Raw genomic sequence first — 11539 nt, 5'->3', positions numbered from 1 at the left:
CTCCCACAGTAACATGAACTTCAGTCAAATGTGAATTGTGAATTCTACCTGCAACTCACCAGTGCTGCCCTGAACTGTGAAATTCTTAGAGACACTTTTTTACATTTACATAATAGATTTCTCACATTTTAATTTCAATTCCTTAGAAAGATAGTTTATTCTATGTGCCCAGGCTGAGATTTCTGAATCCCTTTCCTTTTTAAAACAATGCTAGGCAGAAGGGGAAATGTCACCCCAGTAAAATCCTTAGCAATGTACCTGTTTTAGATATGTCTAAAGACTCCATGCATCCCTTTGTATATTTAAGAAAGAACTGCCTGACCTGAAAATTAAATCGTATTTTCTAAATTATTATGCAAATACCAGCATTTGACCTAGTCCCTTTAGCGTAATTTTTGTATTCTTTCAAGATTTGCTAATTAAATCATTAAAACATGGTTGATGCCATAAGTTAAATCACTCTTTTTTCATTTGTGCTTGTACAAATCAATTTCAAATAGAATCAAGAAAGTAAATACAGCAGTTATCGTCTGTCTGGAAAGATATACAGAATACTTGGTGGAGATTTTAATGTGGTTATTAGTGTTCAACCTACTATCAAAAGCCTGTTTTTTAATTATCAGTCTTTTGCATTTAACATTTTTAGTCAAGATTAAGAACTTCACATGTTTAACATTTTGCACTTATTTTTTAATGAATGGTTTCATGCAGATCCTACATGTGAGTTTAGCAGAATGTCAATACTTTGATATTTATGCAGATTTCTAAACTAACCCAGAGGTCACTTTGAATCTTTCTTTCTTATCTTTCATTATTCATTTCTACTGCAGTTATTCTATAACTGTATCACATGTTTCAAAGGATCATATTGTATAATTCAGTCACTGGATTGCTTTTATTTCTATTACCATTATCTATCATTTGACTTGCTGAGTAATTACAATTATCATAAAGTTTTTCTTCCAACTTGTGGGTAAAGATGATGGGCATTAAGTTTGCAACTATCAATACTGTCCAAAATCAATACTTTCACATGAAAAGAAATTATTTCCCAATTCAAATTTAATTTTAGAAATACAAAACATAACTAAATAAAAAACAGCTTTATCTAGGGCAAGCCCAGAAATACATTTAGTTTACCATGTTCAATCTCTTCAGAGTTCAAAGATCTGCCCTCCTACACTCTGAAAGTGTCTGAATATTCATTTTTGAAGTTATTTTTAAATGAACTCCTCCAATAAATTAAAATTCACATTATCCTACATTAAAAATATTAGGACAGCATGAAGTCATTTGTAGGTCTTTTTTCAAAAAGTTAATCATAAATGCTTAGGAATAAGAATCTTTGAGAAGTCATGTAACCTACATATACACCCACCACCACCAATTTCGGAGACAACTGCATCAAACATACCCCAGCCAGATGGAAATCTAAATCTCATAAGAAACAAATTCTGTAATCCACTACTCACTGTCAGGAAATTCTCCTTTATGTTTAAACTACAAAGCTCAGGCTACAGATTAAGCCTGTTTCCTCTAGTTCTATTCCTGGTAGAGGAGAAAAACAGATGGACACAGTCCGCCATGTAGTTGAAAACAATAATTAGGTCACTTCTTCCTCCAGCATAAAGCAGAAAAAAGTTTTTTTGGTATTTTTGTATCTATTTTATTTCTTAATCATATAAGTGAAGGCCTTATGTGCAAAAAACCAGCTGGTAGACAATGTTTGTTCTTAGGAGACTTATCTTCCGGGTATCAGCAACCTCACATTCTCTGCCTGTTTGTCCCTGTCTGAAATACCTTATTGCAGAAGATATGAGAAATGAGAGGAACAAGGGCTTGGTCAGACCTAACTGAGCCCAGTGCTTCGTTTTGGCCTGAGAGCTTAATGGCTCTGCAGTGAAGCAACAGACAAGAAGCACCCTGAGATATCAAGTGAAAGAGATGCAAGTTCCTGTTAAGGAGTCTGGGCAATGAAGAATCTACATGCGCAATAATGGGAACTGCGCTTGTGCGTTCAGCATCTGGGACTCAAGGCGCGGTGTTTTTCATTTCAGAAAAGCTGTAGGACAAGAATGACCATTGGAATAAAAACTTGAATCGGGTCTAGAATGGACAGCAATCTTAAGACCTGGGCCATATGGAGAAAGTGCAGGAAAACTAGGAGAACGTGGAGGTATCACCAGCTTCCTACAACCTGCATCAGAGGTAACAGAGGACCAAAAGGAGGAATGCAGACATCCGTAGCAGAGAGCTCACATGTGTTTGGTTCACAGACATTCGTGCTTCAATGGAGCCGAACTGATCAAAACTTGCCACATAGGATTTCAATCTTAATTAAGAATTAAGTTTTTCAATTATTTATTCATATATTTTTTAGTATCTACCACAAGCTTCTACTATGGAAATAGCAGTGAAAAAAAAACAGGGAAAAAAATCCTGTTTTATGGCACTTACATTCTGTTGTGACAGAAAATAAAATAATAAGTAAAACGCATTATATAGTGATAAATGCTATGGTGAAAAAACACAAAAGTATGACACTTTAAGAGTATACAAAACTCATATTTTACTTAAACAACAAGAATAAAGTTCCTTTAGGGCCAGGCACGGTGGCTCACACTTGTAATTCCAACACTTTGGAAGCCAAGGCAAGTGGATCATTAGGTCAGGAGTTCAAGATCAGCCTGGCCAACATGGTGAAACCACGTCTCTACTAAAAATACAAAAATTAGCTGGGAGTGGTGGCCCTCACCTGTCATCCCAGCTACTCAGGAGGCTGAGGCAGGAGAATCACTTGAACCCAGGAAGCAGAGGCTGAAGTGAGCCGAGATCGTGCCACTGCACTCCAGCCTGGGTGACAGAGCAAGACTCCATCTCGGAAAAAAAAAAAAAAAAAAAAAAAGAGTAAAGTTAAGTTCCTTTAGGTTTGTTATGGTAATGAATTGAATGAGGAGGAACTTAGGGAATAGACAATCCAAAATCCCAGAACACAGCCAGCACTTACGGCTACCATTAAAATCTAATTTTTCTATTTACCCAGTCAGACTGAATTAGATCATAATAATGTATTGTGTGATAACTATAAGGCTTTGAAACCATTGAATACTATACAAACAAAGCTGTGGTTTTTTTAATGCAAGACCATTAATTCAGGTGAGCATTATTAACTACAATGTCCCTTGTATCAGGTTGCTGGATTGTATCTTTGCCCTTTTCTGTTCAATATTTTTATCAAGAGCCTGGATGAAGATATAGAAAGCATGGTTATCAAATTTACAAATAACACTAAGTTGAAAGGCAGAGCTATTTTGTCAGATGACAGAATTCAGATTCAAAATGATCCTGACAAGGCAGAACACCAAGATGAAACCCATAAAATAAAATTAACACACATGCTATAATTAAAAGACAAACAAATGAACAAACAAATGCCCTGCATGTGTACAAGACAGGAGAGATCAGGCGTGACAGCATTTTTATTGAGGGAGTGGGGAAGAGAGACCTAGAGGCTTTAGTTGATCTCTAGCTGAACATTAGTCAATATTTTGCTACAGCTGCACAAAAATTGTCTTAGGCTGAATAAGAGTAATATCTAAATCAGGATAGGAAATATCCATCTGGAAAAGCGTATTCATCCTTGGGTGCTATACTAAAGAGCATTAACAAATTTTTAAATATTCATGGAAGGATGGCAGAGAGGAAATACAGTGCTCATACCATATAAGGAATAACTAGAGAAATTGCTTGCTGTAGAAAAGAGAGCTTACAGAAAACTAATACATATTTCCAGATATTTTAAAGGGCTGTTACTGGTAAGAATATCTCATGGTTTTTAAACATATTAACTGTATGATGTCAGAAAAGATCATTGGCTTTCAATGCCTCAACTTTTAAATCTCCAAAATAAAGCTAAGATTATCAATTCTATAGTACTATTGTAAAAATTAACAATGATATCTTTAAGGTGTGTAGTACATTACATGGAACATAGTTTACACTTAACAAAGGGTGGGTATTTTCACTCTCTATTTCTCTAAAAGACAAACTAGGGCTAATAGATGAATTAGGCAGAGCCATACCACAAAAGAAAGAAGGACTCCTAAAATAGCTCCTTCCCATGAATTTTCCATGCAGATGTTAAATGACTATCAGAAAATCTCGGAAGAGATTCCTCCTTTGGGTGAAAGTTGCACTAGATAGTTCCTAAATTCTTTTTACTGATTAATTTTAAGTTCCCTTCCAATGTTAAGATTTTATAATTCTCTCTAATTTCTCACCATGCCTCTAATAGATGTATTTCTGAAGCTAAAAACACTAAATATATGTATAAACAGAGCAAACTAAGATTATTTGTGCTTTACTCTGTGCCCCACACTAAGAGGTGGCTACATTTACTATCCTCTCTTCACAAATGAGGAAACTGAGGCAGAGAGCAGGTAAGTAGTTTGATTAAGTACATGCAACTCATTACTGGCAGAGTAACAATTTGAATTCAGAACCAACTGGGCTAGTTGTGACTCATCAGCCAGACATTGTCTTTCTACAGCCATTGCAGCAAGTGGGCCCCCGGAGGTGCTGTGACGCCCTAGGCTTTGTTCAGTTATCTCTAACCTGTTCTACAAACAGATTTAATTTTTAAAGTACAATACATTTAAAATCACAAGGTACCACTGGTGACCGAATTGAAAAACATATTCCACGCTGTTAGGAAATAATATGTTCCATAAGCATTTATTTTGTAAAGTAATAAAACTCATTTCCTAAGTGCTGAAACTTTTCCTATTTCAGCCATTTTGGATAGAACTCATCCAGTGATGAACAGCCCACTTCTTGTTCTAGTTTATTCTAATTTAATGTGTGTACATTGACTTGTACTTCTGACTCAAGATCATGAATACTAGTTATTGCCTTAAGGCATCATTCATTAATGGCCTAAGGATGTACTGATAAATGCACTCAATGTAAGCAGTTTCTAAGTGAGGGTCTGCGGAACTCTCCAAAGAGTAAATTCAGAGTCATAGGGTTTTATCTTTGTGATAGAATCCTGACTGCTCACAAACTTTTCCTTCATGTTCCAGATTGTTTCAGATGGATGTAGTTGCAAGATAAAAGACTTCTAGTTATGTAAGATGGTGCTGCTTACTCAAAGCAAATTCCAGTGCCTAGCAGATTGTAAAATGACAAAATGTGGGAATTAGTGCATGGTGAGAGGCCAGAAAGAAATTAACTAAACAATGTGATTTACGAAGCCACAGGGAATTTTGTCTGTTGAAAGGGGTGGATTGTTGAGAAGAAGTAGAGAGAATTTGCAGAAACAAGTAAGAAAGTTGAAAAGTAAATTAGGTTCAAGGAAGTAAAATTTCTATGATGCCTTAAAACCTAAATCGATTTTTCTGTTTATTTGAGTAACTTTGGTTCCTTGTTGTAATTGGTTTAAGTTTCTACTTCTTATGTCTCTGTGTGTTTAAGCTTTCAATGCAGGTGCATTTAAGCTCTCAAATGTTTATAGAATTTCCTAGCGTCCTCTTTCCTGAAATTTAAATATTTTCATATTCAGTTTTATAAATATGTTGTTTATTCTTTCCATGGGAAGCTGCAACCTAAGACTTATTTGGTAATTTGTGTTTAAAACTTAGGATAATAACCTACAAATATTTCTCCGGGAAAGAGCTTTCACCTAAGTAAATAGATTTTATGTGCTGAATCTCTAATTTGATTGGTACTTGATGGCTATTGATTCCATTGGTTAATGGAATCTTTCTGCTTATCTTTCCAGATATTTGCATAGAAGCATAACTGCTAAACTATAACTAAAGAATAAAAATAATAAAGGTTCATACAGTAGGGTATGCTTTATAATTAATTTATCAATATACAAGAGCCCTCAAAATAATTATTAATTCAATATACACTTATTAAGGTCTACTACAGTTAAGCACTTTGCTAAGTGCTAAGCATTCAAGGGAGTTTAGTGAAGAAATAGCATATATCATACAATGTAGTAAGTGTTCAGGTGATTGGAACCCAAAAGGGAAAACACTTACCCAAATTGACAGAGTCAGGGAAGACCTAAAGATAGGAATTAATCACAAGAATGGAGTGGAATTAGGATAGGAAAAAGGACAAGCCAGTCAAGAAAGACAATGAGTAAGACCAAGAGGTAAAGAAATATGAAGCATGTGGAAAAAACTCAAGTATGGTTTATGTGTACTGTTTCTAATTGGTCTGCTCACTTCCTCTTTCATATCCCTTCTACAGCATTCCATTTCTCATTATTTCCCTGAGACTTCTTTCATCAATATCACCAATGACCTCCATATGGCTAAGTCCAATTTTAATAGTTTTCTATTGCTGCTGCAATACATTACCACAAGCTTATTGGTTTACAACACAAATTTATTATCTTACAGTCCTGCAGGTTAGAAGTCTGACGTGGGTCTCACTGGGATAAAATCAAAATATTATCAGGTTCTTGAGATTTTTATGCCAGCAGAAACACTGCAAGTTTGTACTAAAAGAAAGAGTACAAAATGAAAGAAGGCTGTCAGATTGATATCGCTTCCTGACAAATTCTGCAGGCAAAAAACATACTGAAAAATACTCACCTGCAAACATGCGCTACCTTCATGAAAACAGAAAGACAATGTCAAGCATGGAGCACAAAATCCAGAGGGTAGAGCTGAGAGCTACTGAATTTCTATAACTGATATCTCATGCCTGTCCCTTCAGTGTGTTTTGAAAGCAAATAACTTACTTCTTGAGTTTCATGTCTACAGATAGAAAAGAATTGTGCCCCAGATAGATTACACTCGGAGACTTACTCATAGCTGACTTAGATGATTTAGATGATAAGATTTCACCACAGGAACACTTACTATGGGGCACTCCACCAAAGTAATTTTACCTTCACAACAACTGCATACGGAGGATATTATCATTATCTCCATTTTATAGGTAAAGAATCTGAGACTTAAGGAATTTAAATCGTTTGCTCAAGATCAAGCAGGTAGTTGAGGAGAGAGATGGGATTTGAAGTGAGTGCAACTCTCAAGCACAATCGAGGCTTTCCTTTCTCCCTATACCTCCGCCTTTCTTCTCCTCACCCAACCCTACCCACATTAAATGTGGGTAGCTCAATAGAACTCATTAAGTGTCTTCTTCATCCCTTATCATACTAGTAATGCACTAAAACAAGAAAATATATACTGTACATGCTGTAGAATAACTATATTGAAACATACTTTTCTGTCTTAAAAAATAAATTGTATGTCATCTCTATTTTTCCAAAATAGCCTGGGAGACATGACTTTTGTTTTGAAATATATGTACATAATATTCCCTCATTCTGCTGACGGGCAAACGGTGGGCATTATGGTATGGTTCATGCACAGTAAAATACATGCTATATAGTAAAGGACATATTTACTGCAGATAAAATGAAAATTTTGTCTCCCTTTGAGTTCTAAAACAGAAAGCAGATTTTTTAGAAAAGAGATTTCCCATCTTATTTCATTGATGCCTTTATGTATTCAATAAGGAAGGCACAAGTATCATTTATCTCATGGTAATGAAAGGCATTGTATGTAGGTACATTTTTAGAATCTCATTCTACTCTCTGTTTTAGTTAGATCAAGGTGCTATAAAAAATACTATTACTGGGTAGCTTAAACAACAAATATTTTGTTATCACAGTTCTGGAAGCTGGAAAGTTCAAGATCAAGGTGTTGGCAGATGTGATTCCTGGTGAGGGCTCTCCTCCTGACTTGCAGATGGTAGCCTTCTTGCGGTGTGCTCACGTGCCCTTTCATCAGTGCATGCTTATGAGGACATCTCTGTGTCTTTCTCTTTTTCTAAGGGTACTAACCCCATCATAAGGATCCCATCCTCATGACCTCATATAAACCCTAGTTACCTTCCCAAGGCCTCACCTCCATATCAGGGGTTAGGACTTTAACATATAAATTTCGGGAGGACACAAACATTCAGTCCATACACCCTCCTAAAAAATGTGACTTGTATTACATTATTATAAAATTAGGACAAAATATATTGAGTAATTATCTTCTGGTTGTGTCAAAAATCTTAATCCCTTGATATGCAAAATATGTGAAAAACAAACTTCAAGAAAACAATTAAAAAGAATAAAGTCTATTAGATTTACAAAGGAGGGATGATGCCTGGTTTCATGGAAAGCAACAGATTCATATGTTGTGACTCAGAATTGTGGCTCTGCCTGAGGTACTCCAGCAATGTCGCAGTCAACTGAAAAAAAGAGAGAAAAGATTCCTTTGAATCCAAATTGTATTCCCACATCATCTTCAAGTAAACTGATAGAAAATCAGTAATTACTATATTTTTAAAAGTTTCAAGAAGACTTAAGGCACAGCCACAATTAAAGAGCTTATTCCATCAAGAATGTGAAAAAGAGAAATGAAAAATCCAACCCCTCAGGTCAACTCAAACTGTAGTTTTCCCCCCAAATATCCAGAATGAAAAGAAAGGATTAAAGGGGGAAGAGAAGAATCTAACATTAACTTGAGCCCATTTGGAGCATACACTTCAGTGGGTATTGTATGATGTTTTATTTAATCCTCATAACAACATTGCGAGATGCAAGCTTTAGAAGTCATACATTATAAATGACAAAATGTAGATTCTGAAAGCATAATTTGTCCCAGATCACACAGTGAGGTATGAGGCAGTTCTTCTGCAATTGAGTTGGGTGCTCTTTCCAATGCAATGCAATTAGGAAGTAATGTAGTTCATAATCTGGCTTACACAGAAAACCACTCCAAAAATTATTGCCCACGATAAAGTGGCATGGTTTCCCAACAATCCACTCTTTATTAGTCTTTAAAGCGTTCTAGTTAGCTTTTTCTATTTTTCTAATTTGTTTGCATATTTAAAATGTAAATACTTGAGTATTATGTCCATGATGGACCATTAAATGAAAAAAAAAAAAGTTGCCAAAAATATAAAACAGACCTAAAGGAATTGTACCAACAAAGGAAAATGTAAATGCCCCAAATATGAATATGATTAGGTAAGTTGTAGAGAGATTCAGCCATTAGAATAATGACATCTACTGAAAAAAGACTAGGTTAAGCTATAATATTAAGTACAAAGATCAAGACACAAAGTAATATGTAGAGTGTGATTACAACTGTAAGGAAACACATAGAAAATAAAAGGCTGGACATTAAGTACAAAAAAAGATGCACTTAATGTAACAGAATTATGAGTATTCCCATGCTATCGTCCATTTTCTTTAACATACTTCAATTAAATTTTGTAATTTCTTAATCAAAAATCAGTGAGCTTTTAGAAGCAACATGCTTAAGTCAAGCCATACGATAGCTTCCTCCTTGACGGCCAGAAACAGTTTTTGGGTTTCGTTTTTCATTTTATTTCCCTTAATACACAGTGTCTTATACCCAGGTGATGCTCAATTTTTTTATATAGAATTTTTTTTTAAAGGACAGACAAAAGCAAAAAATGATCCCCCTCTGCTTAGGAATTATTTCCTATATAGGCTCACTAATTAGAGATTTGTGTTAATGAGTTCCTCTTTTAAAATGCAAATGAATCAAATGGCTAAATGAGGATAAAGTAAAAGCAGAGAACACACAAGAGGAAACATAAATATCTAATAAACATTCAATGAAAAGTTGAACCTCATTAATAATCAAAGAAGTCAAAATTAAAATATCAGTTTTCTTTACGAAACTTGCAAAAATTTTCATGGTAATTCTTAACACCAAATGGAGTATTAACAGGAATATAAATATATGCCTCTTTCAAAAATTACTCCTAGAACTGAAAAATTGGACTAACTTTCTGAAAGCAATTTAGCAAAATGCTCCTGACTTTTGACTCAACACTTTCATTTTTAGGAACACAGTTTAAGAAAAAAATTATAGACATATGTAAGACTTATCTTCATGGATGGTCAATTTAGCATCATAATTTGAAAGCAATTTAAATAATCAAAATTGCCACAATAAGGGAAAACTAAATTTTTGTATATGAATTCAGTAAAATACAAGTCTTTATAATAGAATTTTCAAAAACTTGAATATAGAAAAATTATCTTGATATAACATTTCTTGGCACAGCAGGATCCAAATTGCGCTATACATCATGACCTCACTTTTACAAGTACTTAAGCTTAGGTGAGGTATTGGAAGAGAATAGGAGTAATGCCTTTTCTCTGGCTGATGGTATTTAACATAATTTGTGGTGTTTTCTTGATTTTCTTTTATACTCAACTGTTCTAAAAGAATGCTTGTCATATATAATGAGCATTTTAATTATGTGTTCTATGTATTCTAGTTGCAATTTCTGGGATTGATACCAAATGAAGAAAATGTTTCTACACAAAGATGTTTTATACACAGCTTTATTTAAAATAGTGAAATTGGGGGAATATCTTTAACTACCTGGTTAACTACTAAAGGTAGTATGGCACAGCTATAAAACAGACCATACTGTATTTTAAAATTCTTTTTAATTCCTTTTACTTTATGCAAATTAATCATCTTATTTTAGTGTGATGGCAAGAAAGATACTAGGACAGCTAGGAAGGAACACACATGCACAGAGAGCAAGAGAGAGAGAGAGACACTGTCTTCTCTCTAAAGAGCTAAATTCAGGATTGGAGTAAGGGATCAAGTTTTCTATTCTTTGAGTACCAGCAGCAAAATGAGCAAGATTATTTTTCTCTCTGAGTCTGTGCTACATTTTCTAGCCATCTCAAACATAAACACATATAAATGGTTTACTGACATGAGAATTCATGTCAGCTTAGCTGCTGCTTTTATTTATTTTTATTTTTATTTTTATTTTCTTTTTGAGATGGAGTCATGCTCCCTCACCAGGCTGGAGTGGTGCAGTGGCATGCTCTCAGCCTCTGCTTTCCGGGTTCAAGCAGTTCTCCTGCTTCATCCTTCTGAGTAACTAGGATTATAGGGGCCTGCCACCACATCCAGCTAATTTTTGTATTTTTAGTAAAGACAGGGTTTCACCATGTTTATCAGGCTGGTCTCGGACTCCTGACCTCATGATCCACCCAACTTGGCCTCCCAAAGTGCTGGGATTACAGGCATGAGCCACAGCACCCGGCCTAGCTGCTTCTTAATCCCATGTCACTCCACTTCCAACTCTAGCATGCACCCAAAACCCTTGCTGCTGGTGTCCCCTTTCCAAAGGCCAGTTCTCTCATGTGAGTTATGGAACAGACTACTGAACCCCAGATACCTTCCTTGATGTTCCCTTGACTCTCTAAAAAAGGGCACATCTGGCCAGGCATGGTGGCTCACGTCTGTAATTCCAGCAATTTGGGAGGCCAAGGCGGGCAGATCACCTGAGATTAAGAGTTCAAGACCAGCCTGGCCAACATGGTGAAACCCTGTCTCTACTGAAAATACAAAAACTAGCCAGGCACGGTGGCAGGTGTCTGTAATCCCAGCTACTTAGGAGGCTGAGGCAGGAGAATCATTTAAACCCGGGAGGCAGAGGTTCCAGTGAGCCAAGAATG

The sequence above is a fragment of the Saimiri boliviensis genome, chromosome 5 (genome assembly GCF_048565385.1).
Source record: "Saimiri boliviensis isolate mSaiBol1 chromosome 5, mSaiBol1.pri, whole genome shotgun sequence".
NCBI lineage: Eukaryota > Metazoa > Chordata > Mammalia > Primates > Cebidae > Saimiri > Saimiri boliviensis.
Note: the sequence above shows the minus strand (reverse complement) of the source record.